The sequence below is a fragment of the Aotus nancymaae genome, unplaced genomic scaffold, assembly GCF_030222135.1.
Source record: "Aotus nancymaae isolate 86718 unplaced genomic scaffold, 86718_ANA_hifiasm-v0.15.2.pri h1tg000019l, whole genome shotgun sequence".
In the NCBI taxonomy this organism is placed as follows: domain Eukaryota; kingdom Metazoa; phylum Chordata; class Mammalia; order Primates; family Aotidae; genus Aotus; species Aotus nancymaae.
Genome location: NW_026988431.1, coordinates 22,427,528 through 22,440,572, shown reverse-complemented (window position 1 = coordinate 22,440,572; position 13,045 = coordinate 22,427,528).

Sequence of the window (13,045 nt, the reverse complement as noted above, 5' to 3'; positions counted from 1 at the left end):
ATTTAAAATCTTCACCCCCTTAGTCCTCACATGGGTTTATCTTGTCACCTTGAACATAAAAGCCACTGAGTCTTCTGGATAATTTGTCAGACAAAAGTGAATGGCAAGTCTCCTTTTGCCTTCTAAATACAGAAATACTAGATAAAATACAGTTTTTGAAATGTACGAAATGTATAGGTAAACTCAAGGAAAATTCCCAGGTGTCAGCACAGAAAACGATGGTCTGTAGACATTTGAAACCCTGGGCCAAAGGGCAGGACTAAACTTGTAATGCCATTGCTGGGACAGAAAAGAAAGCTTCAGGCCTGGAACTGAAGGAACCAGAACTGAACCCTGCATCCTCAACAACACAGGGTCTAGAAAACACCAATCATTGGCCTGAGAGGTGTCAAAGAAGTGTACCATACGCTAGGGGCCACGAATAGGAAAATAATCACTTATAATTTATCAAACTCAAACCCGGACTCTTTGTAGTTATGGGACCCACATTCATACTACCTATATGGCATAGGAGCTAAGAAATGAATGTAGAAATGGTTATGAAATGGGTAACACTCCTATGGGCTGGGCAGGGGCAAATGAAAAACACTTTGAAAGATGTTTTCATAAACCTGAGCATGAGAGTCTCTCAGGTAAAAAGCCATTGAATGTCAGTTTACTCTCAAAAATTATGTAACAAGGAAATAAATCCTCATCAGCAATGAACCCAGAAAATTAACACTCTAAAAACTAAAGATAATTTAAAAATCTAAAATATAGTATGAAACAAATATGTTTAATTTGTTTAAGGAAAAAATGACAGTGTGAAACTAAAGGAAGATTTTGGAAAAATGGAATTTTAGGAATAACCCATGTAGCCGTTGATATGAAAACCTCAATGGAAGTGTTACACATGAGATTAGACACAATTGAGAGCAAGAATTAGATGCTAGAAAACAGATCTGAGGAAAACATCCAGAATAAAGATCAAAGAAGTACAGAGAAAAAAATTTTGGAAGAGAATTTGAGTCATGAAGCCTAGAAGGAGAAGGTTTAATATTTTTGTAAAAGCAATTCTAAAAGAATAGAAGAGAAGGAGAAGCAATATTTACATTTTATCTACTTTACGGTCACATACAAATATATGTGTGTATATATATACATTATATAGTGAGTATGTATATATAGATATATTTATTATATAGTTAGTATATATGTATAGATATATACACACACACTTAACAGATATCCAATAGTTGGTGAATAATAAGGACTGTCTGCATAATCTCATCATTTATTAAATACCACACTCAACTCATCATGCTATTGCTGACTGGAAATATCCCTTTTTCCTTTCATCATCCAAATTATTTTTCTGTCTTCCAGATTCAATTTAAGTTTTGACTTTTCTATGAAGGGATCTCAATGATGTATCTCTTTTCCCTATATTGTTGCATCTGAAACAGTCCACTAAGTGCTAAATTGTTTTCTATACCGAGCTTGTCTGACTGATGGCCCTGGGGCTGCATGTGGCCCAGGACAGCTTTGAATGCAGCTCAACACAAATTTGTAAAGTTTCTTAAAACATTGAACTTTTTTTTTTTCGCTTATGAGCTGTCGGTAGTGTTAGGTTTTTTTATGTGTGGCCCAAGACAATTCTTTTTCCATTGTGGCCCAGGAAACCAAAAGATTGGATGCCCCTGTTCTACACCAAGAGCTGGGAAACTATGAAAGCCAAACAAATCCTGTCCTCTGACTGTTTTGTATGGTCCAGAAGCTAAGAATGATATTTACATTTTGAAGTGGCTGAAAAATGTAAAAAGAAGAATGTTTCATGGCATATTAGAAATGATATGAAATTCAAATTTTGGTACCCTCTCAGTGTCCAATAAAGTTTATTGAAACACAGTCATGCCCATGTATTTATATATTGTCTATAGCTGCTTCCATGCTATAACAGAGTTGAGTAGCTGCAACAGAAAATATGCAGTGCACAATGGCTAAAATATGCACTTTCTGGCCATTTCCAGTTGAAGTTTGCCAGTCTTTGTTCTACACTGCAGATTTTGTCATGTCAAGTAGAGGATTTTAAGAAATGAATATGACTTCATAGTGCAGATGGATTAGAAAGATAGAAGAGTGATAATACTTTACATGCATTAATTTAAGTTTGAAGGTAGAAGCTCTCTTATTTGGGGTTGTGATATTTATTATGTGGCCTGGTTAAGTGCAGTGGGTGTGGGACAGGGTGATAGAGACAGAGACCTGGAATAAGGCCCTCTAAGTTAGGTGGCATAGATCAGGGAAGAGAAGAAGGGAGGAAGTTGAATCTGGCAGACAGAACATGGTGTCCAGGGGATTTAGCCTTACACAACCCAGAAAAAAGTGGGTAACACAGACTAAGGAGCACTGAGAGATCAAGCAGGGAGGGGCAGAGACACAAGGTGTCTAGAAGCCCATGGGGCAAGCAGATAAGGCACAGTGACCAGGGAAGCTGGCTGGCTGGAATTCTTCCTGCAATTAGGAAACAGAGTCATTAATGAGGCTAGGACCGGGAAAAGAGACTAGAGAAATCAAACAAACCACGATCTCTACATTTGAATGGGTCTCATGGGTACAAGAGTGTGAGAATTGAGCTCTGAGTGGAACTAAGTGTTGAGATACTTAAGTGTCAAGTCCTACAATATTAAGCTGGAGCTCATCTTTTCTGCTTAAAATCAGATTTGGTTCTAGAGACTAGAGTGGGTGTGGCCACATAATAAATACCGACAGCCCCCAAATCTGGTGGCATGACTGATTTACTGGACATAAGCTTTAAGGTAATTGCTGCAAATGCAGCAAACCATGCTACGTAAGGCAGGGCCACTGAAATACAGTATACCATCAATGGCAGTTGAAGGATTGAACTGTGAGAGATACATGAAACAAAAAATTGATTTGTCCCATGCTTCTAAGAAATCAAAGAAAAGAGACTTTAGAAAAATGACAATATATGACAAAATGGAGGTTATACAATGCAGCAGAAGCTGACAGTGCTCTGCCCACATCCCTTGGGCATTCACCTCTACATAAAAAAGGCATCTTATGTGAACAGCTGCACCCATCTGCATGAAGCTTTGTTCTGGTGGTAAGGAAGCTCGGTCATGTGCACAGCTATCAACAGCCACAGAAACAGCCACTAGCCAAGCATGGTCCAGAGGTGGATGAATGCCCCAACATCTTTGCCCCTCAGGTGGAATAACTCCAAAACGCTGCCTACATCTGTGCTGTCCAATACAGTAGCCACTACCGTGTGACTAATGTGACTGATAAATGGTATTTTATATTTTATTTGATTTTAATTAATTTAAAATATTAAAATGATACTTGTTTCAGCTACTGAAAACATTTTAAGCATGTTTGATAAAAACTTGGCTGTATGAACTATTTTTTCAATTGTAAATTTTATGAAACCTGAATACAAATCAAGATGAAAATTGAGTGTTCATATCAAGTTGCAGTGTAAGTATAAAATACACACGATTTTAAAGACTTAGTCAAAAAAATTATTTTTTAATTTTATGAATAATTTTTGCATTGATTACATGTTGAAATGTGATACATTAGATTTAATATGTTATATAAAATAGGGTATTCAAATTAATTTCGCTTGTTTCTCTTTACTATTTATTTATTTAATTTATTTTGTGAGACACAGTCTCATTCTGTCACCCAGGCTGGAGTGCAGTGGCACAATCTCAGCTCACTGCAACCTCCACCTCCCAGGTTCAAGTGATTCTCCTGCCTCAGCCCCTCAAATGGCTGGGATTACAGGCATGTACTACCACATTTGGCTTAATTTTTGTATTGTTAGTAGAGACGGGTTTCTATGTGTTGACCAGGCTGGTCATGAACTCCTGACCTCAGGTGACCCACTCACCTCGGCTTCCCAAAGTGCTGGTATTTCAGGCATGAGCCACTGCACCCAGCTTCTCTACTTTTTAAATATGGCTACTAGAAAATTCTAAACTACCAATTTGGCTTGCATTGTGTTTCTATTGTACAGTGCTTGTCTACACCATCTCTCCCTGGGTTCCCCATTAGGATTGAGCTTCTGTTGCCCAGTGGTAACTGGCTTCATAGCACACCCTTTATTAACTTCATTTCATGTCTTATATTCCTGCTTCTCTACTAGGTTTCCTGGGATCAACTCCCAGGTTTTCACTAGAATCTTTCTCTTAGATAACTATTTCTGGAGAACTTAACCAAGAAAAATAAAAGGAAGAGGAAAAAAAAAGAGAAGAGAAAAAAAAAGTAGGAATTAACTATTATAATCTTTTACATTTATAGATGAGAAAACTGATGTTCAGAGAGTTTCATAACTTGGTCAAGGGCACTTAGCTATTTAGGTGTGAATCCAGAATTCAATTTTAGATCTCGTGATTACAAGTCCACTCATTATCTCACGGTGTTACATTGCCTTTTAAAAACTATTGGTATGAGAAAGTGGTTTCAACAAAGCAAGGGAGCATTTAGGACTCCTGGGATGTAATTTGACATGGTCTGGCTCTGTGTCCCCACCCAAATCTCATCTTGAAGCTCTCATAATTCCCACATGTGGGAGAGACCCAGTGGGAGATGACTGAATCATGGGTGTGGGTCTTTCCCATGCTGTTCTCGTGATGGTGAGTGAGTCTCATGAGATCTGATGATTGTGGGGTTTTGTTTTGTTTTGTTTTGTTTTGTTTTGTTTTTTTGAGACAGAGTCTCCTGTCATCCAGGCTGGAGTGCAGTGGAGTGCAGCGGCCGTGGTCTTGGCTCACTGCAAACTCCGCCTCTCGAGTTCAAGCTATTTTCCTGCCTCAGCCTCCTGAGTAGCTAGGATTACAGGTACCCACCATCACACCTGGCTAACTTTTTTTTTTTTAAAGTAGAGATGGGGTATCACCATGTTGGTCAGGTTGGTCTTGATATCTGATGGTTTAAAAATGGGAGTTTCTCTGAACAAGCTCTCCCTTTGCCTGCTGCCATCCACGTGATGTGCCTTGCTCTTTCCACCATGATTGTGAAGCCTCCCCAGCCATGTGGAACTGTAAGTCCATTAAACCTCTTTCTTTGGTAAATTGCCCACTCTCAGGTATGTCTTTATCAGCAGCATGAAAACAGACTAATGCATAACTCTAATAAACAACTTTATTCTCCACACTCCCTTTAAAGATGGTAGCTTTCCTTGTCCCTAGTTAAAAACTAGATAAGGCCTGTTGACTCTTCTGGCCTTTTTTTATAACTGAAAACCCTCTGGTCACTTCTAGCCACAGTCTCATCTCAGAAATCAGAGAATCCAGTTCTGATATTAATCAAATGATTTAAAATTAAGAAACTCTTCTTTCTTTTCCCCCTCTTCACTCTGTGACTTGTTATGACCATTCGTAACCCACTAGAGCTTAGAGCAGAGAGGCATAAGGGAAGCAGAAAACCCACATAACTGGGTTCATTTTAAGATGGCGATACCCTCTCTATACCTGGCAGGCATTTAAAAATGGTACTTTCTCTCATGGACACTTTAGGAGATTGTTCAGTGTTTTCTCTGCTGGGCTTCTCTGAAACCCCCTTGATGGGGTAGTATCTCCTTTGGCAGCCACTCTCTCTTAGCCCTGGTTTTCTGCAGTCTGCACCACAAAGACTCTCTCAGAAGTCTTTTGGGAAGAACTTTAAATTGCTCCAATCTGACTGTCTTACTCTAGGGTTCATGAACATTTTATCTGTTCAGTCAGTGGAAAGTGCAATTACCTCCCAGACCAGCCATGCCCCTTCCTTTATGCTGCCCAGGCTCCTTTAACTCCCCCTAGAGAAGTCAAGCACAGGACCCTGGAGTCCCCCAGCTTCAAGGAACATATGCCAAGCAGCAGCTTAAGGTCCCTAACAAACTGCTTTTTCTTTCCCTCTCTCCCTCCCTTCCTTCCTTCTGAGTTTCACTCTTGTTGCCCAGACTGGAGTGCAGTGGCGCGGGGATCTCAGTTCACTGCAACCTCCACCTCCTGCGTCAAGTGATTCTCCTGCCTCAGTCTCCCAAGTAGCTGGGATTACAGGCATGCACCACCATGCCTGGCTAATTTTGTATTTTTGGTAGAGACGTGGTTTCACCATGTTGGTCAGGCTGGTCTTGGAACTCCTGACCTTGTGATTTGCCCACCTCAGCCTCCCAAAGTGCTGGGATTACAGTCATGAGTCACTGCACCCCGCCACAAACTGCCTTTCATTAGGTTTGGGTAAGGAGGCAGCAGTGTCCTCTCTCCCCCTTGGGAAATGGACTCAAGAGCAGTCCTTTTCAAAGTGATCCTTCTCCGAAATTCCTCTTTCATCTCTCAAACGTGACACTTATATCCTTGAGATGGGTGAGGGGTTCCAGGAAATTTGTAACCGGCTTTTAGCACATCCCCTTTGGTAAATTTCCGTATGGTCTAACACCTTCTTTATTGCATGGCATCACTCTTACGTGGTAACTCAGCTGAAGCTACCAACTAATATTTTGACAGAGCTGTTATATTACAAAAAGTTGTGCTGGAAATAAAATGAAATAGACATGGATAACATGGACCTTTTATAATTGGAGCTTGATAATGAAAAAATAGGTAATTAGTAGAAAAAGTAAAGCTTAGTTTTAGGGTTCTGTAATAATTTTTTAAGTAAGATAAGCAGGTCTTTACACATTTAAAAAGATCCTGGGTGAAACTAGCATTTTACTGTGGTATCTTTTTTTCTTTTTTTGGCTTCAGCTGTGTGTTTTTACTGAAATAAATAAGTATTGAATGTCTTGAGAGATGTGTGATTTTCTTTGATAACTGCTAAGACACCAGAGGTTCCAATTGTTTTTGATCCTCTTTGATCTCCCTCAGCTACTCTTTTTTCAGCATTGTAGCATTTTTGAAATTTTTACATGAGAATGAACAATAAAAGTTAACACTGTCATAATTAATTTGAAGAGTATGGCTGTGTTTACACAATAAAACCATTTGCAACCATCATCTTCATCTTTTTCTCAGTAGATTATTATTTCATTTGCATATATACAGCATAACTGTAGCAATAGCAAGCAAATATCTTTTTGTCTCTCCAAAAGAAATAATTTTTTAAAATTAGACCATTTCATAGTCTTGAAGTTTAATGGTAAAACATTTCAAACAGCATTTCTATTTGAAAACTTACCATTGTCCTTTATAGGAATAACAATGATTAGTAACCAAACTTTAACCATACCAAACTTTGAATTTCCCCAAATGCCTAAGACGGCAATATTTAACGGTCCTTTCTAGTAGTGTTTAGAAAGCAAAACAGCGAGGCTTTGTTTAGATGGATAATTCAACAACGATTTCCACTAATAATCATGTCCAGTTAGTTCAGTGGCAGCACACTCAATTCTGATGCTGCATCAACCAAGTATAAGCCATGATTGTTTTCTACAATTTTAGTTTTCAGTCAGTATTAGCTGTGTTTTAAAATGAACAAAGAAGAAAAAAAGGAAAAATGTAATGTTAATAGGCTTCCTTTTGTGATCTCTTAGGGAGAGGTCTTTTTAAATAAGGGGCTTGAACTTGACCTTGTTCAATGGCACAAAGGTCCAACGCGCAGTTTTTAAAGCTATATTTAAATTTCAATAATTATACTCATTGGAGGCTAGAATGAGACTTTGAAAACCCAATCCTCAATCTTTTAGTGCAACTGCTTGGCAAAGAACAGAAGCTTTGCAATAGGTCTACATTAGGTACACTAATATTTTCCTGATTTCTTCATCCCACAGAATCAAACTGACTGCTCTGAGGTCATCACTATAGTATTTGAGTTTGCAAATATAATTTAATATAGAGTTAAAATTTTAAAAATGCTTATCTTCAAGATAAGTCTAGTTTTGGTGACCTGATACTAAAAACTAGATTTTCAACATTTTAAAGAAATCATACTCTCAGTGTTGGCAAAATGGCAAGGAAAGAGCCACTGTTGTATGCTGTTGGTGAGAGTGTAAATTTTTTAAATCTTTCTGGAAGGCAGTTTGGCCATATCTGTTGAATGTCTCCGAATTTTGCATAAAAACCTTTAAACTAGCATTTTTACTTTAGGGGATTCATGCTAAGAAAATAGTCATAGATGTTTGCAAAATTATAGCTACAAGATTTTTATGTAAGTGTTTTTGGTAGAAATAAGAACTGGATGAAGCATAAATATTTAACAACCAGGCTCTATTCAGCCATTAAAAATGATAACTAGAGAAATATTTAATGCCATGGAAATGGTTAAAAAGCTGATTAAAAACAGTATGCACAATGTGATTCCCTTTTGTAAAAAAAAAAAAATTGCATCAAAAAACACTGGATATAAATAAATACAATGTTACCAGTAGAATCTGGTAACATAAAGGAATTATGAATACCATTTTTCTAACATGAAAGTAGCTTTTTAAAAATATTCTTAAAATTAAAATCATAATAGGTGTAAAAATATCAAACCATAGGAAAGTAAAATAAAAATTGTAAGCCCTTTTCCTTCCAGTTGCATAGTTTGGTAGGGGACACACACATACACACATGCTAACTTCTATTTTGGTTTTTTATTCAACAGTATATCTTGGAGAATTTTACATGTTAGTGCATATAGGTCTACTTCATTCTTTAAATTGCTACATAGTATTCCACAATATAATTATGTAATACCCTTTCTTATCAACTACTCTGATACTCTTATCAGCAGCTTATCATACTTAGCAACTACTCTCACCATTCTGTTCCAACAGCAGGATTTATAGATTATTGACCTATTTCTTCATTTCCTCTCTGCTTTTCACTTTCCTTTTCCAGCTTATATAGTTGTTATTTCATTCGATGCTCTCTTTTTTTTGCCCCATCTGCAAAACCACAACTCTCAATGCCCTGTGTAACCAAGCAGACAAGCACTGTTGAAGAAAATCCTACCATAGGGCAGTTATGTCCCACCTTTTTTTTTTTTTTCCAGACAGAGTCTTGCTCTGTTGCCTGGCTGAAGTGCAGTGGCGCGATCTCGGCTTCCTGCAATCTCTGCTTCCCGGGTTCAAGCGATTCTCCTGCCTCAGCCTTCTGAGAAGCTGGGACTACAGGTGCGCGCCACCACACACAGCTAATTTTTGTATTTTTAGTAGAGACAGGGTTTCACCGTGTTGGCCAAGATGGTCTCTATGTTTTGACCTCGTGATCCTCCTGTCTCAGCCTCCCAGAGTGCTGGGATTATAGGCGTGAGCCACTGTGCCCAGCCTGTCCCACCTTTTAAGACACTCAATACTACCTTGCAATCCTGCTATTTTCTCTGGTTAGCTTACCCTCCCACTGTCTGCCACTATTATTTCTAATGGTCTCCATTCCACTCAAAAATCAGATTTCCATGAATCTCCTCCAACTTTCCCTTTCAGAGGCTGACAATATATCATAATATAGAAAAAACTGAAGCCTCAACTTCCACATACTAACTTCTAAACTTTATCAATTGTATATCTTTTCTCTTTCTTCCTTCTTTTTACATGGAAGAAATGTATTTGCTTTGCTGTTATTTCATTTAGAAATTTTGTATATATTTTTATGTAATATTATTTTAACAATTTTCCTATGTAGACATGCTTTTCTTAGTTTTGATATCAGGGTTTAATTCTGCTTGACTTGTAGAATGACTTGGGAAACTTCGTTTGGTTTCTTGGCTTTTTCCTTTTACTCGGTGCTCAAAGAAATCTGTTGCTTGAAAGTTTGGTAGCAGCATTTTGGTACAAGTCTTTGGGCATTAGTAAGGGTGATATTTGTGTGTGTGTGTGTGTGTGTGTGTGTGCCTGAGTGTGTGTGTGTGCCTGTGTGTATGTCAACTAAAGATTATCCTCTTTAGTTTCTCCTGTAATTATTGGTCTATTTCAATTTTCTTCTACTTCCTAAGTTCGTTTTGGTAATTTTTATGTTCAGAAAACATCTGCTTTGTCCTTCGTCTAGATTAGGGATTTGTTTCTTCCCTATGGAACTCTTTGGCAGTTGATAAAGTTGATTAAGTTGATAAAGGCCTCTTCTTAGAATCATTTTTAAAAATCCTACTTGGGGGTGGAGTCACATGACTTACTGTGCCTTCCTACAAAAATGTGTGTGTGTTCTGTTTACATTTATGGTTTTCTCACAATGCTATCTCAATATGCTCAGTAATTTTATGGAATAAAAATGCACAAAACCTGCTTGAATAATATATTCTGTGTGCTTGCCTCCTTTACCTCATAACACTGTATGAAAAGGGAATTGAAGAGCAAGCCAAATAAAGAAAAGAAACTACTACCCATACACCTTGCAACATGTATGGCCTGTATCACCACACAATCTGTGAATAATAAGAAGTAATTTTAAATAATACTTCAACAGTTATCTCAATCGTGATTTGTTTGAACTTCCAAGGCTAATACTTTTAGCTCAACAGTCATCTATATCATAAAATACTGTACTGACTTATGGAGAGTTAAAAATTCTCATTTCAACTGTTCTCTTCTGCAAAGCTTTAATAAGTAATGAAAAAAAGCTCACCCTCTTTCATGTATTGATGAATATAGGTAGATAAAAATTTTAGAGAGCAAAATAGGGGCTGGGTCACCAATATGAGAACAGAGGTAAGTAGGTACATTTGCCTGGTGGGTGGTCAGCTCATTTACAGGAGAATCTGTAGACAGAAACTTGGAGATTATGTGCAATCTATAGGCTGATGTAATGACTGTCATAAATGATAGTTTCACATAGAAGCACCAACTGAAAAGCGACATGCAGATGGTCCCGATTTATGATAGTTCAACTTAAGATTTTTCGACTTCACAATGGTGTGAAAACAATATGCATTCAGTAGAAACTGTACTTAAAGTACCCATAAAATCATTCTGTTTTTCACTTTCAATACAGTATTCAATAAACTTCATGAGCTATTCAACATTTAGTTATAAAATAAGCCTTGTATTAAAGGATTTTGATCAACTGTAAGCTAATGTAAGTGTTCTGAGTGCATTTAAGACAGTCTAAGCTATGATTTATTATTTTTCATTGTATTTTTGTAGATATGGGGTCTTGCTATGATGTTCGCTTGGGATTATTAATGCATTTTCGACTTTAAGGTATTTTTAACTTACGATGGGTTTATCAGAATGTAACCCTATCATACGTCAAGGAGCATCAGTCAACATTTCTGTGATTTCTACTGATGAAGGTCACAAATATTGCTAATATCTCTATGTTTGTTACCTAGATTCATAATTAAAGGCCATGTTAAATTTCAGTTAGAGGTGAGTGGAAATACATAATTTATTTTAACATCTAAGACTAAGGACCCATTGTAACCTAAAATCCAGTATTCTGAAATCTTGACTTCTAGATTTACCAGTGTACCAGTATAAAGGAATATGCAATATAATACTGTCTTATTTTATGTGTATATATTTGCTATTTAAAAAAATTATTTCTCTGAACCCAGGAGGCAGAGGTTGCGGTGAGCCGAGATCGCGCCATTGCACTCCAGCCTGGGTAACAAGAGCAAAACTCCGTCTCAAAAAAAAAAAAATAAAAATTATTTCTAGAGAATAAGAATTACACAATTGCCTTAAATGTCTGTTACTTAATAAATAGTGATAATTTAAATTGAATCAAGAGTTTAATGACTTTGTTTTTTCTACTTTTTTATCCTATGCTTTTTTCTTTATTGCATGGGCATATGTATGTATATACATGTATATATTTTGCTTCATTTGAGTACTGAATTAAGTAATTCTTATATAAAAAGTTTGTGGATTTTAAACTGTCAGAGTCTTTTTATGCCCATGAATATTTTTTCCTTTTACTCTTATACATGATTGATAATTTTTCTGGATATAGAATTCTAGGTTCAAAATAATTTAATCCTAGAAAGAATCCAAGAAGACATTTTTTCATTGTCTTCTAACATCCAGATTTGCAGATGATACTTTTGTATTCTCATTCTAATTTCATGCTTTTGAAGCCAAAAACAACTCTTTTCTTATTTCTGTAAAGGTTTTATGAATTTTTCTTTATTTTTGAAGGTCTACATATTCACCAGGTTATGAACATTCCTGCTTGGCAGTTGATGGTCCTTTTAGATTAAAGATTTGCATCTGGTTTTTCTAGCTCAGATAAATTTGTTAATTATTCTTTCATTATTCAAGTCTTGTTCCTTATTAATTCTGTCTTTATAGAGTCTCTATTAAGTAGACATTGAAACTTTTTAAATCTATACTTTATTTTTTCTGCTTCACACTTTCTACACCTTTACCTTTCTTAATGCATTCTGGGACAATGGTTTGCTTGATCTTTGAGGTTGCTAATCTGTTCATTATTGTGTCCATACCAAAAAAAAAAAAAAAAAAAAAACCCAGATTTTTCTTAAAAATTGAAAACCATCAAAATTTGCAAGAGCTTTTTCTCGAACATATATTGGGTCACAGATTCCTTAGTGCTTCTATGAACATATTTTTACCTTCATTTTTTCCCTGTGATTTGGAAAGGGAGAGTAATTGTTAAATGTTTTAACCAACCATCTTGAATCTGGAATCTGCAGATTTCTGTCTAGTATGTGTCAGGTTCCATGTTAATCACTGGATAGACAACACAGGCATGAGATTTCAATCAAGTGAAATATCATGAACATCTCAAACACTAAAGCATTTTCTTCTGAGGTACACAGAAAAAGGGGGGAGAGAGAGGTGATCTGAACAGCAAGTTGGGGCTCCTCATTCTGTATACTTTCTTAAGGTGTTTGGATTTTATTATATACACAGTAGGTAGCTGAAAAGGGATTAAATTTTAGATAGAGATGAAATCTTGCTATGTTAACCAGGCTGGTCTCGAATTCCAGACCTCAAGCAGTCCTTCTGACTCAGCTTCCCAAGTAACTGAGACTACAAGTGCATCCCACCACACCTCACTGATTTATTATTTTTCATTGTATTTTTGTAGATATGGGATCTTGCTATGTTTCTCAGGCTGATCTCAAACTCCTGGCCTCAAGCAATCCTCTTGTCTTGGCCTCCTAAAGTATTGGGATTAAG